General features: G+C 38.9%; 1 pseudogene; it reads left to right on the forward strand.

Annotated features, from left to right (window-relative positions):
• The first annotated feature begins 6,752 nt into the window (after nucleotides 1-6,752).
• LOC128659447 (probable protein BRICK1) lies at nucleotides 6,753-7,081 on the forward strand (annotated as a pseudogene).
• Nucleotides 7,082-21,308: the final 14,227 nt, after the last annotated feature.

The following is a 21,308-nucleotide window of genomic DNA, read 5'->3' on the forward strand; positions in this document are numbered from 1 at the left end:
AACTGAGTACTCACAAATGATGCTTGCAGGGTCACGGGAACAGATTCTTGATTAGAAATAGGAGTACAATGTACAGAAACTTAAAAGCAGGCTGAGGATGTCAGTATCACTTTAAAGCAGGCAGAGGATGATCTGTTAGAGTGGTCAGGCAAAGCAGAGGTCAGTATCACTTTAGAGTGGTCAGGCAAAGCAATGGTCAATGTCCCTTTAAGCAGGTTTAAGGATTTAGCAATAGAGTGGTCAGGCAAAGCAATGGTCAATGTCCCTTTAAGCAGGTTTAAGGATTTGGCAATAGAGTGGTCAAGCAGGCAATGGTCAAATATCCCTTAAAACAGGTTTAAGGATTCGGCAGCAAAGTAGTCAGGCAGGCAATGGTCAAAAGTCCTTTTAAGCAGGTATAAGGATAAGACACTCACGGACAGTATAGGAAACAGGAAGCAAAATCCAACAAACGGCAAAATAACTCAACACACAGCCATTAATGTCTAAACCGTTGGCACCAAAAGAGAGTAGACCCTTAAGTGGAAATGTCCAACTTTTGCCCAATTAGCCATTTTCCCTCCCCGGTGTCATGTGACTCGTTAGTGTTACAAGGTCTCAGGTGTGAATGGGTGGCAGGTGTGTTAAATTTGGTGTTATGGCTCTCACACTCTCTCATACTGGCCACTGGAAATTCAACATGGCATCTCATGGCAAAGAACTCTCTGAGGATCTGAAAAAAAGAATTGCTGCTCTACATAAAATGGCCTAGGCTTTAAGAAGATTGCCAAGACCCTGAAAGTGAGCTGCAGCACGGTGGGCAAGATCATACAGCGGTTTTACCGGACAGGTTCCATTCAGAACAGGCCTCGCCATGGTCGACCAAAGAAGTTGAGTGCACATGCACAGCGTCATATCCAGAGGTTTTCTTTAGGAAATAGATGCACGAGTGCTGCCAGCATTGCTGCAGAGGTTGAAGGGGTGGGGGGTCAGCCTGTCAGTGCTAAGACCATACGCTGCACACTGCATCAAATTGGTCTGCATGGCTGTCGTCCCAGAAGGAAGCCTCTTCTAAAGATGATGCACAAGAAGGCCCTCAAACAGTTTTCTGAAGACAAGCAGACTAAGTACATGGATTACTGGAACCATGTCCTGTGGTCCGATGAGACCAAGATAAACTTATTTGGTTCAGATAGTGTCAAGCGTGTGTGGCGGCAACCAGGTGAGGAGTACAAAGACAAGTGTATCTTGCCTACAGTCAAGCATGGTGGTGGAAGTGTCGTGGTCTGGGCCTGCATGATTCTGCCGGCACTGGGGAGATACAGTTCATTGAGGGAACCATGAATGCCAACCTGTACTGTGACATACTGAAGCAGAACATGATCCCCTCCTTTCGGAGACTGGGCCGCAGGGCAGTATTCCAACATGATAACGACCCCAAACGCACCTCCAAGACGACCACTGCCTTGCTAAAGAAGCTGGTGATGGACTGGCCAAGCATGTCTCCAGACCTAAACCTTATTGATCCGAAAACGATGAGCAGCGCTCAGAAAAACAGTATCCTCTACACCAGTACACAGCCTGCAATGAGATGCAGCCGTCTTCATGCCAGTGCACATGCGCACTTTCGTATTCCTTACTCTGGCTCAGTGTAATGTTGTCACTGGTGCTGGCCTCAATCCGGAGCGCTCCATCCACGCTCCAACAACAAATATCCAAAAGACCAAAGAGACAGAGGGGTGTACTCACTTTTGTTGCCAATGGTTCAGACATTAATGGCTGTGTGTTGAGTTATTTTGAAGGGACAGCAAATTTGCACTGTTATACAGGCTGTTCACTCACTACTTTACATTGTAGCAAAATGTCATTTCTTCAGTGTTGTTACATGAAAAGATATAATAAAATATTTACAAAAATGTGAGGGGTGTACTCACTTTTGTGGGATACTGTACATATATGTGGCAGTGATTGACTGATGGCTGTCACATTATATAGGGGAGGGAAAAAAAAAATGTCAGAAATCTACCTGTTCGTTGTTATTGCCTTGTCTTTTTATTATGCAGTTTGAATATATAATTTGGCAGTGTTTAATGGACCATTAAGTTTCTTTAACTTTTTAAAGACGTCATTACGTTCCATGCCATCCTAACTGCACTGGGCTTTAGTGCCATTAGGATGGCATGGAACGTCCTATGTCCTGAAACCAACGGCGCTTACTACATGGGATCAGGTCATGGTGGGTGTGCCTAGCGTTGTAGGCTTGCCCCTTGACCCGATCCCATCATTGAAATCTCACGATCGCATGCACGATAGCGAGATATCAATTTGTTTACATTGGAACATTATTCCGATGTAGACAAATTTAACTCGACACGAAAGGGTTAATATAGCAAAAGAAAATAAAAATGTTCATGACGCATATTTACATCAATTAAATTGCCGATGAATTGCTATAAGAATGATGAGCATGACATTACTGGGATATAAAAACATTTATGTGAAAAGTTAATTAAATTAAATCATCTGATCTAGATAATCTGCTCACAAGACAGTGTCTCCATTAAAATAAGACCATAGATTATAATGTGTAATTAAATAAAATAAAAAATTTTTATCCAAAAGTTAAACATGTAAATATCAAGGACATACTACAAAGATCTGATAACCACAGTACTGAGGCTTCCCTCAGGGCCTCAAGTACTCTACATTTTCTGATCAAATAATTGTTCTTTTCACATTAAAGGGACATGAAACCCAAACATTTTCTTTCATGATTCAGATAGAGAATACAATTTTAAACAACATTCAAATTTACTTCTATTATTTAATTAGCTTCCTTCTCGTTATCTTTTGCTGAAAGGTTTATCTAGGCAAGCTCAGGAGCAGCAGAGAACCTAGGTTCTAGCTATTGATTGGTGCCTGCATATATATATTGATTGTGATTGGCTCACCCATGTGTTCATTTAGAAACCAGTAGTGCATTGCTGCTCCTTCAACAAATGATTCCAAGAGAAAGAAACAGATTTGATAATAGAAGTAAATTAGAAAGTTGTTTGAAATTGGATTCTCTATCTGAATCATGAAAGAATTTTTTTGGGTAACATGTCCCTTTAATTATTAATAAAATTATAATGAAAATCCATTGGACTCATCAGCTAAAAAAGGAACCTCTGCTCCTTTCAAAAAGACATGATCTACCTCCTTTTAGTCAACAAACACAACACTCACTTTAAATGGACATTTTTTGAGATTGTAATATAAAATGTTTAATGGTGTAGTAAAACTTTTTGAATATGTATTCATTATTTATTTTTCTTTCTTATGTGTAAAAATTGTGTTTGCAACAAGTTACCTAGAGAGGCCAAAAAAACTAATTCTGTAACCCAGGTTTTCCTTCATAATGCCACAAATGGTCTAATCCAGCTACATACTAGACAATCATTGCTTAGAACACAGCACAAACTCATTTACATTCAACTGGACGTAATTAGCCACAGCTAATAGAGACAAAATAAATATACTCACCAGAGTTTTGAAGCAGTTTTTCATTATTCAAAAAGAGCATTACACAACTTTCCAATTTACTTCCATTACCAGTTTGTGCTTAGTCTTTTTATGAGCACACTCTCTGAGGCACCAGCTGCTACAGAGAATGTGCAAGAGTTTTTTATTTATATGAGTCTATAATTGGCAGATTGCTGTCACATGAAAGCATTTTCTATTGGCTGATTTCGAATTTGAAATGGAAAATCAGCCAGTAGGAAAAAAGGGGTACCTTGCATTCAATATTCAGTGTGCGACGGGTTGAAGATGGACCACAGCCACAGCTGAACATGAGAATGGCTACCCGGATTTATCTTTGGGGGGTTTTTTGGTGTTTTTTTTAGATTAGAGTTTTTTTCCTGGGCAGCAAAAGAGCTAAATTTTTAGTGTATTTCTTTTTAGATTTATTTTTTCTTTTGGGGGGGGGGGGGGAGGGAGTAATTGTAGAGGTTTGTAGACACTTTTTTTGGGGGGGGGTTAATTGTACAGGTTTGTAGACTTATTTTTTTTTTTTTTTTTAAAAGGGCTGACACTTTAGGGCAATGCCATATAAAAGGCCCTTTTAAGGATTATTTCTGTAGTTTAGTGTTAGTATATGTTTTTTATTTTGGGGTGTTTTTTTTTTTAAGTGGAGTTTTAGGGGCCGATTTATCAATGTCTGTCCGACACGATACGCTGTAGTGTATCATGTCCAACAGACATCGCTGAATGCCGACAGCATACGCTGTATGTATTTAACATTGCAAAAGCAGTTCACCAGAACTGATTGTGCAATGCTGCCCCCTGTAGATTTGCAGCCAATTGGCCACTAGCTGGGGGTGTCAATCATCCCGATTGTATAGGATCGGGTGGATTGCAGACCGCAGCCTTAGAGACAGCGGACCAGACCGCTGCTTCATAACTGCTGTTTCTGGCGAGCCTGAAAGCTCGCGCAGAAACAGGGGCATCAAGCTCCATTCGGAGCTTGATAATTTGGACCCTTAGAATAGGCATAACTTGCATAACTCTTTTAATTTTGGTCATTTGCTTTTTTAGTAATGATAGGTTTGTTAGTTTTAAGGTAAGTTTACTTTTTGTTTTTTACAGGTAATGTTAGTCTGTTAATGTATGATGGGGTGTGTGGCAGTTTAGGAGTTAATAGAGTACTGGGTTACTTTGCGATGGGGGTTGTTGTGGTTTAGGGGTTAATAGTGTAGCAGGTACTTTGCGGTGGGCTATGCGGAAGGTTAGGTGTTAATAGTGTATTGGGGACTTTGCAGTGGGCAATGCTGGGGGTTAGAGGTTATTAGAGTAGGGGGTCTTATGGCAAATCAGGTTAGCATACGAGTTTGGGCGTTAAGTTTTTTCCGCTTTTCTCTCTCCATTGAAGTCAATGGGAGAGTACGTTAACACGATCGAGATATTGTAACTCTGCTCTCTTCGGGTTAACGCAAAAGCAAAAAATATTTACTTTCAAACTGTAATACACGCACTACCCAACGAGCGCAAAGAGCAGAAGTCAAGCAGAGTTATTTAGTTTTCTTTTTGCTGGTACATTGCAAAGCAGAGCAAAAGTTGTTTAACTAAAACACTACCGTTGTCTTATGAATTGAATTAATTGTTTTAATATAATATTACCCACAATACAAAACTTTTCCAACTTTTACTTTTTTTGTATTTTTGTATGACATCATATTAACATTTTTGGTTACCACGGAAGGACAGCACATTGCTACACAAAGAAATTTCAGGCTGTTTTGACAGGTTGATATGAATTTTCTTTACATTTAAACACTCCTATATGCTTCTTTCTGAGTAGAATAATTTCCTTTTCCATTTTAATGTAATGTTCTGTACATGTGTTGTTCTGATTTGCTAAGACCACTAGATGTCACTAGAGTTCCATTTTAGTGTAATTAGTTTAGTTATTTATTTTTTCTTATTTATCAAAAGATATTTCTGAGGGGTTAATAACAAAAAGGTAGAACTGCAATACAGTAAATATAGAAAATTACCACAAAACTAGATGTTTGCCTACAATATGTTTGCAGGTGTTAAAATTATGGTTTCTTCCTGTTTGGTGGTAATCCTCACCCAAAACAGCTTTTTAACCACAGACATTGCTATAAAAAGCAAAGAAAACATTCTGAATTAAGCACTAATTTACATGTGTGAAAATATGTATCAATATAATATATTGGGGGGGCTCTGATTCCCCCAGAAAATCTCAACCACAATTAATCCTTCTATGGCCAGAAGCCTTCCTGACCTTTGAACCTCAGAGGAGTTTCCTTTATTATGAAGTAAATAATGTTCTACAAGTATATATATATATTGTGGTAATGCCCTTGCAGCAATAGTCACTTAAAGGGACACTGAAACCAAATTTTTTCTTTCGTGATTCAGATAGAGCATGACGTTTTAAGCAACTTTCTAATTTACTCCTATTATCAACTTTTCTTCGTTCTCTTACTATCTTTATTTTAAAAGCAGGAATGTAAATCTTAGCAGCCGGCCCATTTTAGGTTCAGCCTCATGGATAGCGTTTGCTTATTGGAGGCTTACATTTACCCACCAATAAGCAAGCATAACCCAGGTTCTCAACCTAAAATGGGCCGGCTCCTTTGCATCACATTCCTACTTTTTAAATAAAGATAGCAAGAGAATTAAGTAAAATTGATAAAAGGAGTAAATTAGAAAGTTGCTTAAAAATGCATGCTCTATCTGAATCATGAAAGAAAAAAATTGGGTTTAGTGTCCCTTTAAGCACAAAATGTAGATTTTTTAGGCTGTTTTATTTTTAACAACAATTTTAACATGGGGTATACTTCCCTTTTAAATCAAACATAATAAAGCAAACAAAACCCTTCTCCTCTTTATGAGACTACACATACAATATTTTCCTTAATAACCAGTACTGGTCCCAGTTAACAAATCAAATCATATTAAGAAGAGTAAATCATTATTTGCTCAATAGTCTCTTGTTTCTGGCAGTTATACAGTCAGATATACAGCAAGGTCTCAGTGTCTCCCTCTCTGGAGTAAGCCTGCACAATGACACCCTGAGCTGCGTATAAAGGCATAAGCTGATCTAACAAGATTAAGCTGTGGTCAGCTGCTAAAAATGAACACATAAATAGCAGTGAAAACGTTACCTGTCCAGTCTACTGCTAATATACACTCCTCTCGGAAGTATCTCCTATCTGCTTCCTCTTTCAGCTGTACTGAGTGAGTAGGAAGGAGAGAGGAAAATGGCTTGCGAGGAGGATCCTGTGCAGAGGGAGATCCATCAGGACTGGGATGAATCGAGAGTATATTGAGGTGATCACTAGCAGCATCAAGAAAATAGCTGACTTCCTCAACTCCTTCGATATGTCGTGTTGGTCCAGGTTGGCGACTCTAAATGAAAAACTGACAGCTTTGGAAAGACGAATTGAATACATAGAAGCAAGGGTCTCTAAAGGTGAAACGCTCACATGAAACTACTACAGCTGTTACAACCTTACTTCAAAGTTTTATATAAAATATGCTGGATTTCCCTCTATATGCCTATAAACACAACTGCTTCATTTGATTGCTACACTGTTTTGCAATCTTTTTTAAAATATATATATATATATGTATTTTAGCTTTCGGTTTCATTGCTAATTTCTGTCCTGTGATATGTAACTGCATTTTATTGTATAAAGAAAGTGGATGTAAAGTTGTTGCTAGAATGTTTAAAAAAGTGGCTTAACTCTGTTATTAAAGCATTTAGAATTATGCCAATAGGGAATGGTAATTGTGCCAATTACAGTTTTTCACTTTTTTGTATCTATCTTTAAAGTGTATTAAAAATAAAATGAATGCTGAAAAAAATATACACTCCTCTCAACCTGTCACACATCCCCCTCCCCAGCGTAACACCAGTGTGTGAAGGGGACTGCTGTGATAAGCCCATGCACACGAGACAGTGCATCACTAAATCTGTGCTTCACTACAAAACTAAACGGTTGTAAGGACAAAAACTATACAGTTATTTGTGAATTTCTATCTTTGTTGGCGTGCATCCATTTTAACGGAGCATGGTCTGTCACAAGGGTGAAGTGCCTGCCCAGCAAATAAAAATTTGGAGTCTTCATAGCCCACTTAATTGCTAAGCACTCTTTTTCTATAACAGCATAGCGGGGTTCTTGAGGCAACAATTCCCTGCTTAAATAAAGCACTCAATGTTCTTCCTTGCTTTTGTACTGTGACACTACAACACCCAAACCCATCTCAAAGGTATCTGTCTGCAAAAAAAAACTCTTTATCAAAGTCTGGTGCCATAAGGACAGGTTGCTTACACAATGCTGAATGAAGGTTTATAAAGGCCTCTTCTGCCTTTCTGTCCCACCTTACTGTGTCTGGACTTCTGGCTTTAATAAGGTCTGTGAGAGGAGCAGCTCTGGTCACAAATGGGGTATGAACCTCTGGTAGTTGCCGACATTTTCCAGGAACACTCTAACCTGCTTTTTCTAAGAGGCTTGGGCCAATTATGTATAGTTCCTACCTTGTTCAGCTGGGGTTTTACTAATCCCCTTCCCTCTATGATACCTAAATAATTAGCCTCTGCCAATCCAATAAAATATTTAGAGGGGTTGCAGTTAGCCCAGCTTTCCTAAAGGTGTCTACCACTGCTTCTACTTTCTGCAAATTAGAGTCGCAGTCTGTGCTCTGGAATATGACATGGTCTACGTATGCAGCGGCATACTGCACATGTGGTCTTAATAATTTATGCATGAGCCTCTGAAAAGTGTCTGGAGCTCCATGGAGACCAAAGGACATAACCTTATATTGAAATAAATCATCTGGGGTTAAAAAGGCAGTTTTCTCTCTGGAATACTTTAGATTTACATGGAATATTTGCTATTTCCTACGACTGTCAGGCTGGCTAATTCTATAATTCACAGGGCTTATCTATTCTATAATTTCACAAGGTCCCTGCAAACAAGCCAAAAGCTTACTCTCAGCTATAGGAACCAAAACCATTACTCTGTCACCCTATTTACATTGCTTTACAGTAGCACTGTGATCATAATAACATTTTTGGGCACCCTAAGCTTTTACCATATACTGACGAACCAGGGGGACAACATGAGCCATGCACCCCTGCATTTCCTTTATATGTTGCACCTCATTAGTACCTGTGTGTCCCTGTTCCTCCCAAGTTTCATTTAGTATGTCCAACATACCTTGTAGATGTTGGTCATAAAAAAGATCAAATAGAGAAAAAAAACCTTGAGCTCTGGGGAATTTTACAGACTGCAAACAGCAAGTGGAAAAAGTTGATCCCTATCCTTCCCATCTCTACAAATGTCTTTCCTTAACATCCTCTTAAGTGTGCGATTAAACCTCTCTACTTGTCCATCTGTCTGTGGGTGATATACTGAGGGAATATACTTGTACCAATTCTTTTGCTATGATTTTAGCATTAGCCTTACGTAAAGGAATGGCTTTAGGGTACAAGTTGCATAATCTACAATAACAAAAATGTATTGGTGACCACAAGCTGATTTCTCTAAGGTGCCTACCAAGTCCATCCCGATAAGTGGAGCCCTTAATTTGGGTTTTGAGGATGACAGTTGGCACTCTGGCAGGAAGCACAATATATCTTTATTTATTCATAAACCCCTGGCCAAAAGAACATCCTAAGGACCCTTTCCTGAATTTTCTCTACCCCTAAATATTCTTTCAGAAGTACGAATTGTGAATGGGCAAAATCTAATACCATCCTAGTATGTGAGGAAGGCACAACTAGTTGTTCTATCTCTTGACCTTCCTCTTATATTACTCAATATAGAAGGTAAGTTTTAACCATAAAATAGGGGTATGCACTTTTGATTTGACCCTCTACAGATGCCCCCATACCCTCTACTGCCATGCTCTTTGCATGGTGTAGCAAGGGATCATTAGCTTGTTCTTGCCCAAAGCTACTGCTAATAATATCCACTTCACAGGGAACATTTTCAGCAATTTCCCATCCCTTATCTATTTCAGATTCCGTGGCCACAACTTTATTACTATGCTTTCCCTGCTCATGTAACAAAACTTCATTAAAGGGACATTCCAGTCAAAATTTAAATGTACATGTACATATATGCAATATACATGTATTGACAGAAATGCTTCTAGTAAAAGTTATGACTGTTTTAGTGTTAACATTTTTCTCTGCATGTGCATGTGAATCATAGCTAGATATTGTCACTGCACCCACATTTTAAACAATGCAACTGGGCCAGAAACAGCAGTTCACAAAGACCGCTGCTCCATAACCTGTCCGCCTGCTCTGAGCAGGCGGACAGACATCGCCACAATACAACCCGATCGAGTACGATCGGGTTGATTGACACCCCCTGCTGGCGGCTGATTGGTGCGGCGTTGCACCAGCAGCTCTTGTGAGCTGCTGGTGCAATGCTGAATGCGGCGAGCATGTTGCTCACCGTATTCAGCGAAGTCTGGCAGACCTGATTCGGACTGTCGGATCAGGTCCGCCAGACTTTGATAACTAGAGGCCTATGAGTAATAAGGGGTTTATCACGGGGGTTTGCCTTCATCGTATTACAAGTTGAAAGTAAACACGATTGCATGAGCCCAATCCTGATTTACACTAGAATGATTACCGCGACTTCAGAGCTCTGGTTTACTGTTTTACGAAACATAAAAGTGTCACAAAACACATAAAAAATACATTACAAAGTACAGTTACACTCATAATAACCCCATCTAATAAAAATGATTAAAGGGACAGTCTACAGTAGAATGTTTATTGTTTTAAAATATAGATAATCCCTTTATTACCCATTCCCCAGTTTTGCATAACCAACACTGTTATATTAATATACTTTTTATCTCTGTGATTACCTTGTATCTAAGCATCTTCTGACAGCCCCCTGATCACATGACTTGACACAGTGTTATCTATATGGCCCACATGAACTAACAGTCTCTTGTTGTGAAAAGCAATTAAAAAAGCATGTGATAAGAGGCAGCCTTCAAGGGCTTAGAAATTAGCATATGAGCCTACCTAGGTTTAGTTTCAACTAAGAATACCAAGAGAACAAAGCAAATTTGATGATAAAAGTAAATCGGAAAGTTGATTAAAATTACAAGTCCTATCTGAATAATGAAATTTTAATTTTGACTAGACTGTCCCTCTTTAACAAAATATTGCACACAAAAGTTATAAAGGCTCAAAGATAGGAGATCTCAGGTGTTAGAGAAAAAAGGCAGCAAAAGGACTTTAACATTGAGATACATACATATGCATGTCTAAAGATGTATATGTATGTATATATGTTTCTTTCATGTACTTGGCAAGAGTCCATGAGCTAGTGACGTATGGGATATACAATTCTGTCAGGAGGGGCAAAGTTTCCCAAACCTTAAAATGCCTATAAATACACCCCTCACCACACCCACAATTCAGTTTTACAAACTTTGCCTCCTATGGAGGTGGTGAAGTAAGTTTGTGCTTGATTTTCTACGTTGATATGCGCTTCTCAGCATTTTGAAGCCCAATTCCTCTCAGAGCACTGTGAATGTCAGAGGGATGTGAAGGGAGTATCGCCTGTTGAAGTCTATGGTTTTTCTCTCGGGAAATCTTTTCATAGGTTCTCTGTTATCGGTCGTACCGATTCATTTTCTACCTCCCTTTTCAGATCAACGATATATTATCATATTCCATTACCTCTACTGATAACTGTTTCAGTACTTGTTTGGCTATCTGCTATATGTGGATGGGTGTCTTTCGATAAGTATGTTTTCATTACTTAAGACACTCTCAGCTATGGTTTGGCACTTTATGTATTTATATAAAGTTCTAAATATATTTATTGTACTTATATTTGCCATGAGTCAGGTTTATGTATATTTCCTTTTGCAGACTATGGCCTCTATTTATCAAGCTGTCTACTTACCTGCATTCGACGGCCCCAATACGCTCGCCTAAGATCGCCTAACATCGCTGCCACGGACCTGAATACGTTCTCCAAATTTATCAAGAAAGCTGTCAAAAATCCGCGCACCAAGTACGGTGCGATGAGCAGCGGACTGTTGTTAACTAACAGTCATCGTTCTCGCTGCTCTTCGGCTTTCATCGCAGCTTTCTTGCTATACTGTCACTAAGCACCCACACTATACTATACTGTTTTACCCCCAAAACCGCCGCTTCCGGAGCCCCCCGCAACTAAATAAACTTATTAACCCCTAAACCACCGCTCCCGGAGCCCGCCGCAACTATAATAAATATATTAACCCCTAAACCGCCGCTCCCGGACCCCGCCGCCACCTACATTATGTTTATTAACCCCTAATCTGCCCCCCTACACCGCTGCCACTATATTAATTTTGTTAATCCCTAAACCTAAGTCTAACCCTAACCCTAACACCCCCCCTAACTTAAATATTATTTAAATTAATCTAAATAAATATTCCTATAATTAAATAAAATATTACTATTTAAAACTACAGGGAGTGCAGAATTATTAGGCAAATTAGTATTTTGACCACATCATCCTCTTTATGCATGTTGTCTTACTCCAAGCTGTATAGGCTCGAAAGCCTACTACCAATTAAGCATATTAGGTGATGTGCATCTCTGTAATGAGAAGGGGTGTGGTCTAATGACATCAACACCCTATATCAGGTGTGCATAATTATTAGGCAACTTCCTTTCCTTTGGCAAAATGGGTCAAAAGAAGGCTTAGAAAAGTCAAAAATAGTGAGATATCTTGCAGAGGGATGCAGCACTCTTAAAATGGCAAAGCTTCTGAAGCGTGATTATCGAACAATCAAGTGTTTCATTCAAAATAGTCAACAGGGTCGCAAGAAGTGTGTGGAAAAACAAAGGCGCAACATAACTGCCCATGAACTGAGAAAAGTCAAGCGTGCAGCTGCCAAGATGCCACTTGCCACCAGTTTGGCCATATTTCAGAGCTGCAACATCACTGGAGTGCCCAAAAGCACAAGGTGTGCAATACTCAGAGACATGGCCAAGGTAAGAAAGGCTGAAAGACGACCACCACTGAACAAGACACACAAGCTGAAACGTCAAGACTGGGCCAAGAAATATCTCAAGACTGATTTTTCTAAGGTTTTATGGACTGATGAAATGAGAGTGAGTCTTGATGGGCCAGATGGATGGGCCCGTGGCTGGATTGGTAAAGGGCAGAGAGCTCCAGTCCGACTCAGACACCAGCAAGGTGGAGGTGGAGTACTGGTTTGGGCTGGTATCATCAAAGATGAGCTTGTGGGGCCTTTTCGGGTTGAGGATGGAGTCAAGCTCAACTCCCAGTCCTATTGCCATTTTCTGGAAGACACCTTCTTCAAGCAGTGGTACAGGAAGAACTCTGCATCCTTCAAGAAAAACATGATTTTCATGCAGGACAATGCTCCATCATACGCGTCCAAGTACTCCACAGCGTGGCTGGCAAGAAAGGGTATAAAAGAAGAAAATCTAATGACATGGCCTCCTTGTTCACCTGATCTGAACCCCATTGAGAACCTGTGGTCCATCATCAAATGTGAGATTTACAAGGAGGGAAAACAGTACACCTCTCTGAACAGTGTCTGGGAGGCTGTGGTTGCTGCTGCATGCAATGTTGATGGTGAACAGATCAAAACACTGACAGAATCCATGGATGGCAGGCTTTTGAGTGTCCTTGCAAAGAAAGGTGGCTATATTGGTCACTGATTTGTTTTGTTTTTGTTTTTGAATGTCAGAAATGTATATTTGTGAATGTTGAGATGTTATATTGGTTTCACTGGTAAAAATAAATAATTGAAATGGGTATATATTTGTTTTTTGTTAAGTTGCCTAATAATTATGCACAGTAATAGTCACCTGCACACACAGATATCCCCCTAAAATAGCTATAACTAAAAACAAACTAAAAACTACTTCCAAAACTATTCAGCTTTGATATTAATGAGTTTTTTGGGTTCATTGAGAACATGGTTGTTGTTCAATAATAAAATTAATCCTCAAAAATACAACTTGCCTAATAATTCTGCACTCCCTGTAAATACTTACCTGTATATAATTAATAATTACATTGTAGCTATTTTAGGATTTATTTTTATTTTACAGGCAGCTTTGTATTTATTTTAACTAGGTACAATAGTTATTAAATAGTTATTAACTATTTAATAACTACCTAGCTAAAATAAATACAAAATTACCTGTAAAATAAATCCTAACCTAAGTTACAATTACACCTAACACTACACTACAATTAAATAAATTAAATTAATTAACTACAATTACCTACAATTAAATAAAATAAAGTACAAAAAACAACAAACACTAAATAACAGAAAATAAAAAATAATTGCAAGAATTTTAAACTAATTACACCTAATCTAAGCCCTTAATAAAATAAAAAAGCCCCCCAAAATAATAAAATTCCCTACCCTATACTAAATTACAAATAGCCCTTAAAAGGGCCTTTGCGGGGCATTGCCCCAAAGTAATCAGCTCTTTTACCTGTAAAAAAAGAAATACAACCCCCCAACATTAAAACCCACCACCCACACACCCCACCCTACTCTAAAACCCACCCAAACCCCCCCTTAAAAAAAAACAACACTACCCCCTTGAAGATCACCCTACCTTGAGCCATCTTCACCCAGCCGGGCACAAGTGGACCTCCAGACCGGCAGAAGTCTTCATCCGATCCAGGCAGAAGAGGACCTCCAGACCGGCAGAAGTCTTCATCCAGACGGCATCTTCTATCTTCATCCATCCGGAGCGGAGCGGGTCCATCTTCAATCCATCCGACGCGGAGCATCCTCTTCCATCGACGTCCTAAAGAAGAATGAAGGTTCCTTTAAATGACATCATCCAAGATGGCGAACCTTGAATTCCGATTGGCTGATAGGATTCTATCAGCCAATCGGAATTAAGGTAGGAAAAATCCTATTGGCTGATGCAATCAGCCAATAGGATTGAGCTTGCATTCTATTGGCTGTTCCAATCAGCCAATAGAATGCAAGCTCAATTTTATTGGCTGATTGCATCAGCCAATAGGATTTTTCCTACCTTAATTCCGATTGGCTGATAGAATTCTATCAGCCAATCGGAATTCAAGGGACGCAATCTTGGATGATTTCATTTAAAGGAACCTTCATTCTTCGTTAGGACGTCGATGGAAGAAGATGCTCTGCGTCGGATTGATTGAAGATGGACCCGCTCCGCTCCGGATGGATGAAGATAGAAGATGCCGCCTGGATGAAGACTTCTGCCGGTCTGGAGGTCCTCTTCTGCCCGGATCGGATGAAGACTTCTGTTAGTGTTAGGTTTTTTTAAGGGGGGTTTGGGTGGGTTTTAGAGTAGGGTTGGGTGTGTGGGTGGTGGGTTTTAATGTTGGGGGGGTTGTATTTCTTTTTTAACAGGTAAAAGAGCTGATTACTTTGGGGCAATGCCCCGCAAAAGGCCCTTTTAAGGGCTATTTGTAATTTAGTATAGGGTAGGGAATTTTATTATTTTGGGGGGCTTTTTATTTTATTAGGGGCTTAGATTAGGTGTAATTAGTTTAAAATTCTTGTAATTATTTTTTTATTTTCTGTAATTTAGTGGGGGGGGGTTTGTACTTTAGTTTATTTTATTTTATTGTATTTAATTGTAGGTAATTGTAGTTAATTAATTTAATTTATTTAATTGTAGTGTAGTGTAGGTGTAATTGTAACTTAGGTTAGGATTTATTTTACAGGTAATTTTGTATTTATTTTAGCTAGGTAGTTATTAAATAGTTAATAACTATTTAATAACTATTCTAACTAGCTAAAATAAATACAAAGTTACCTGTAAAATAAATATAAATCCTAAAATAGCTACAATGTAATTATTAATTACATTGTAGCTATCTTAGGGTTTATTTTACAGGTAAGTATTTAGTTTTAAATAGGAATAATTTATTTAATTATAGGAATATTTATTTAGATTAATTTAAATAATATTTTAGTTGGGGGGGGGGGTGTTAGGGTTAGGGTTAGACTTAGGTTTAGGGATTAATAAAATTAATATAGTGGCGGCGGTGTAGGGGAGGGCAGATTAGGGGTTAATAAATTAAATGTAGGTGGTGGCGGGGTCCGGGAGCGGCGGTTTAGGGGTCAATAAGTATAATGTAGGTGGCGGCGGTGTAGGGGCAGCAGATTAGGGGTTAATAAGTATAATGTAGGTGGCGACGGTGTAGGGGGGCAGATTAGGGGTGTTTAGACTCGGGGTTCATGTTAGGGTGTTAGGTGTAGACATTTCCCATAGGAATCAATGGGATATCGGGCAGCAGCGAACATAAGCTTTCGCTGCTTTCAGACTCCCATTGATTCCTATGGCATCTGCTGTCTCCAGGGCGGCGGATTGAAAACCAGGTACACTGGGCCGGAAGTACCTGTTAGTTCTTTGATAACTAGCAAAAGTAGTCAGATTGTGCGTTCGGAACATCTGGAGTGACGTAAGCATCGATCTGTGTCGGACTGAGTCTGGCGGATCGTATGTTACATCACTAAATTCTACTTTTGCCGGTCTCTAGCCTTTGATAACTAAGGCGAATCAGGCTCGCCACAAATACGCTACGGAATTCCAGCATATTTGCGGTTGACGGCTTGATAAATAGAGGCCTATCAGTTTCATATTTGGGAAAAAACATGTTTAGGAAAATATTTTTGTTACCTGGGGTATAGTCTTTTTTCAAATTGACTGCTTTTACATAAAATTTTCGCGGGCAAAATTAGGCTTGCGAGGTCGCAAAATGCTGATGGTTATTGCGTCATTTTTGGCGCAATAATTTTTTGCCGCGAAGGTACGTCCGGTGACGCAAATTCGTCATATCCAGCATCTTAGTTGACGGCGAGTTTCCTTGCGCGAGGTTGCGTCTGCAATGATGCAAGTGTGTCATTTCCGGATGTTGTTAGCACCAAAAAAATTCATTTTGCTTTGTGCGTCATACTTGTCACCAAATAATTTTATTAATTAAAACCCCATTCCTATTTGCCTCTTGCCTTTTTCTGTGTCAGAAGGCTATGCTGTTTGCATTTTTTTCCCATTCCTGAAACTGCCATATAAGGAAATTGATAATTTTGCTTTATATGTTGCTTTTTCTCTTACATTTGCAAGATGTCTCAATCTGATCCTGTCTCAGAAACCACTGTTGGAACCCTGCTGCATGATAACAGTTCTACCAAAGCTAAGTGTATCTGTTGTAAATTTGTGGAGATTATATCTCCAACTGTGGTATGTAATAGTTGTCATGATAAGCTTTTACATGCAGAGAATGTATCTATCAGTAATAGTACAATGCCTGTTGTTAGTTCAACATCTAATGTACATGATATCCCTGTGAATATAAAAGATTTTATTGCTGATGCGATTCAGAAGGCTTTGTCTGCTATTGCGCCTTCTAATAAACGTAAAAGGTATTTTAAAACTTCTCATAAAGTTGATGAAATTTCAAATGACCGACAACATATTGAATTATCCTCTTCTGATGAGGATCTATCTGATTCAGAAGATCCTACCTCAGATATTGACACTGAAAAATCTACTTATTTATTAAAAATGGAGTATATTCGTTTCTTGTTAAAAGAGGTGTTGATTACGTTGTATATTGAGGAAACTAGTCATCTTGATACTAAAACTAGTAAACGTTTAAATTCTGATTATAAACCTCCTGTGGTTACTCCAGAGGTTTTTCCAGTTCCTGATGCTATTTCTGATGATTTCTAAGGAATGGAATAGGCCTGGTACTTCTTTTATCCCTTCTTCAAGGTTTAAAAAATGGTATCCTTTGCCAGCAGTTAGATTGGAGTTTTGGGAAAAGATCCCCAAAGTTGATGGGGCTATTTCTACTCTTGCCTAATGTACTACTATTCCTATGGAAGATAGTACTTCCTGTAGGAACCCTTTAGATAGGAAACATGTCACTGTCACTGGGGGGGGGGGGAGGGAGTTTTTTTGCCTCAGGATAAAAGACCTTAGGGTAAATCTAAAGCTTCTAACCGTTTTGGTTCCTTTCAACAAAATAAGGAACAGAAACCCAATCCTTCCCCCAAATAATTTGGTTCCAATTGGAAACCTTCTTCTAATTGGAGTAAATCCAAGCCGTTTAAGAAACCAAAGCCAGCCCCCAAGTCTGCATGAAGGTGCGGCCCTCATTCCAGCTCAGCTGGTGGGGGGCAGATTAAGATTCTTCCAAAGCATTTGGGCAGATTCTGTCCAAAATCAATAGATTCAGAGTATTGTCTCTCAAGGGTACCGAATAGGATTCAGAGTAAAAACTCCTGCGAGAAGATTTTTTTTCTCACGCATCCCAGCAAATCCAGTAAAGGCTCAGGCTTTTCTGAAGTGTGTTTCAGACCTGGAGCTTTTAGGGGTAATCATACCAGTTACGTTACAGGAACAGGGTCTGGGGTTTTATTCAAATCTATTCATTGTCCCAAAGAAAGAAAATTCATTCAGGCCAGTTCTGGATCTGAAAATTTTGAATCGTTTTGTAAGAGTGCCAACTTTCAAAATGGTGACTATAAGGACTATTCTGCCTTTTGTTCAGCAAGGGCATTATATGTCCACGATAGACTTACAGGATGCATATCTTCATATTTTCTGATTCATCCAGACCACTTTCAGTTTCTGAGATTCTCTTTTCTAGTCAAGCATTACCAATTTGTCGCTCTTCCATTTGGCCTAGCGACAGCTCCAAGAATATTTTCAAAGGTTCTCGGTGCCCTACTCTCTGTAATCAGAGAACGGGGTATTGCTGTGTTTCCTTATTTGGATGATATCTTGGTACTAGCTCAGTCTTTACATTCTGCAGAATCTCACACAAATCAACTAGTGTTGTTTCTTCAAAGAAAGAACAACACGGAAGGGGCGCCAATGGTGCAGATCAATGAGGGTTTCTGAAGTGTACCAATGTACAGTGATAACAAGGTACTCACAATAGATGAAGGCATTCAATCATGCCAGTAGAGACGGGCTGGATTTTGGCAGCAATCCAGCTGGCTGAACAAGTAGGCAGCTCTCTATCAGTATCCAAACGGAGACAGGCTAAAGAAGTGAAACAAAGTACAGAGGCGCCAATGGTGCAGATCAATGGTGGTATAAGGCACAATCACACCCCAATATGCACAGGATACTCACATGTAGTGGAGGCAATCAAACTTGCCCATAGAGACAGGCTGGAATTCACAGCAGTCCAGCTAGCTGTTCCAAAGTGTGGTAGTAGGTGGGTGGGTTATAGAGTGTTGGTACTCTATAGTAGCATAGCAACAAGAAGTGGTAGTTCAAACACTTAGAGTGGATATGGTAAAAAGTAAATTTATTTAAAAAAATATAAAAAATATATATATATATATAAAACAATACCACTCAGCTCAGTGTTAAAACATATATATCTTAAACATAATGATTACATGCGACGCGTTTCTCAGATATACTGTTTCCTCAGGCATGTTATTACACAATTCTTAACCTCCTTATATAGGGCTATGCTACTATGAATACACCCACATCCCACCCCCACCAATCGTTCAAATTATAACCAATCAGGAGCCATCATTTCACAATTTAACCGCCCTAATTATCATATACTGCATAAATTCTATATGTATATTCAAAATAGTCTTTCAAACAAGTGAATAAACTGGGTGTTTCTAAATTTGTATTTTTATATGCATTTGTATTGTCCAATTGCCTAACGTTTTGTGATCGAAAATTTACAATCTATGCTATTCGTAATTTCTAACATATCATAGGATGACTTGGTTGTCAATCACTCTATGGTCAGATGACTTACAAGATGGACCCATTCATTTGTCTATATAGCTGTCACTCATATCGATGATTTGCGCTCAGATTCCTACCCATTTCCACACTGTCACTCTGGGTGCGCATGTCCAATCAGGGCACTGACTGGAGACGCGCCTCCACCACCAATGCGTGACGTAATGTACCGTGATTGGCGTGCACTGAAGTGTATCATGCCAATTCACGGGCGGAGGTAAACAAAGTCTCCCATTGGTCTAACCGCCAATGCGTGACGTAATGTACCGTGATTGGCGTGCACTGAAGTGTCTCATGCCAATTCACGGGCGGAGGTAAACAAAGTCTCCCATTGGTCTAACCTGCAATCATATGGTAGAGATTTTCGTATCTTCACAAGTAGTATTGCAGGCTGTCAATATGAGCCAACCATAAAGGCAAAACTCCCATTGGTCCTGCCTGTGTTCTTATCGAATGAACTGTGACTATTGGTCTGTGGGGGGAAAGATAATCAAAACCAAGATATGTACTACAATTAGAGCCGATTGTTCTCTAGACTATTGTTCTACTATATTGCGTAATTCTGTTTATGAAACCAGCCACAAAGTGAGGCACCCACTTGAGGGGAATACCAATTCCCATGCCAACAGATAAGTTATATTAACTTATTAACGTGTGTCAAATGTGCATGTCAGGAGTAATTCAGATATAACAAGTAATGTTTATATATATCTCCCTTTCTCTCATTGCCTATATGTATTCTTAAGTCCCCGCAAAGACAAATGTATTAAATTCAAATACCATGCATAATAATATAAATGTGTCTATATTATGTTAAAGTGCAATTCTAAATGATTGGCTCAAAATATTACAAAAAGTGCTAGATGATAATTAATATTCTCTAGCGACTGTAAGTTCAATCGTGTCTATTATGTTCTCTCTATATAAGTAATGTGCCTAAAATACCTAACAATGCTGTACAATAAATCCCTTGTGCAGACAGTGACAATATATGTAGATAAATTATTGTAATTACCCCCTTATCGGGAGTGTCAGTGTAAATAGTAACTAATTGGAAAGACATATAATTTACAAGTGATATGTATCTAGGTGTATAGTGTTATAATATTAACTTTATAAATTTACTCCCTATGAAAGGATGTGGACGTGAACCTAAAAGAAAATTATAATAAAAATTGACATATCAATATAATGACAGGATGCCAATGATCTCTAGTCTAAGGTGTTGATGTGAATGATAACTAATAGTGATACCTAAAATAAGGGATGTGAATGCTAATGACACGGTAAAATTATATATGTTGGTGAGTATATTACATAGGAGGTGAGCTATGTTCATCTAGGGACAATGGCATATGAAATACAACCTAATATACAGATTCCATATATAGATATATAATAACCAGTACTAAGATCCTTACTAATGAGAAGCCATGATCAATTGTGCAGAAATGTAACTAAGCAAATACTATGGAGTCAATGACTTCATTAAGCCCCGTGGGAAACAGTGTTTGGAATTTAAATATCCAATATGTTTCCCTTTGTCTCAAACGGGTGAATCTGTTATAGTGATGGCTGATTGGGATGCTTTCTAGTGGCGTAATGCTGAATGAGCATCCACCTTGTATGGTTTTGGTGCACTTGTGCCTAGAGACACTATGTTTGATCGAATTTTTAATTATATTTCTTTTATGCTCTCCCCATCTCAATCTCACCTTCCTAGAGGTACGTCCAATATACTGTACCCCACACGCACATGTAAGTACATATACAACATAACTAAGATTGCATGTAAGGTGTTCAATAATTTGGTATTCTTCTCCTGTCGTGTGAGCTATTATTGATTTCTTTCCGTGTGTAATAAATTTACACATGTGGCATCTTCTATGTCCACATCTGTATGTCCCAATATTGTTATCAGTCCTGCCCATCCTATACTCAGGGTTCCTAGACCCATTCTTGTTATATTTAGTATGTTTTTTAGTCATAACCACCTTACTTGGTGCCAACT

This window comes from Bombina bombina, chromosome 5, assembly GCF_027579735.1.
Source record: "Bombina bombina isolate aBomBom1 chromosome 5, aBomBom1.pri, whole genome shotgun sequence".
Taxonomy (NCBI): Eukaryota; Metazoa; Chordata; class Amphibia; order Anura; family Bombinatoridae; genus Bombina; species Bombina bombina.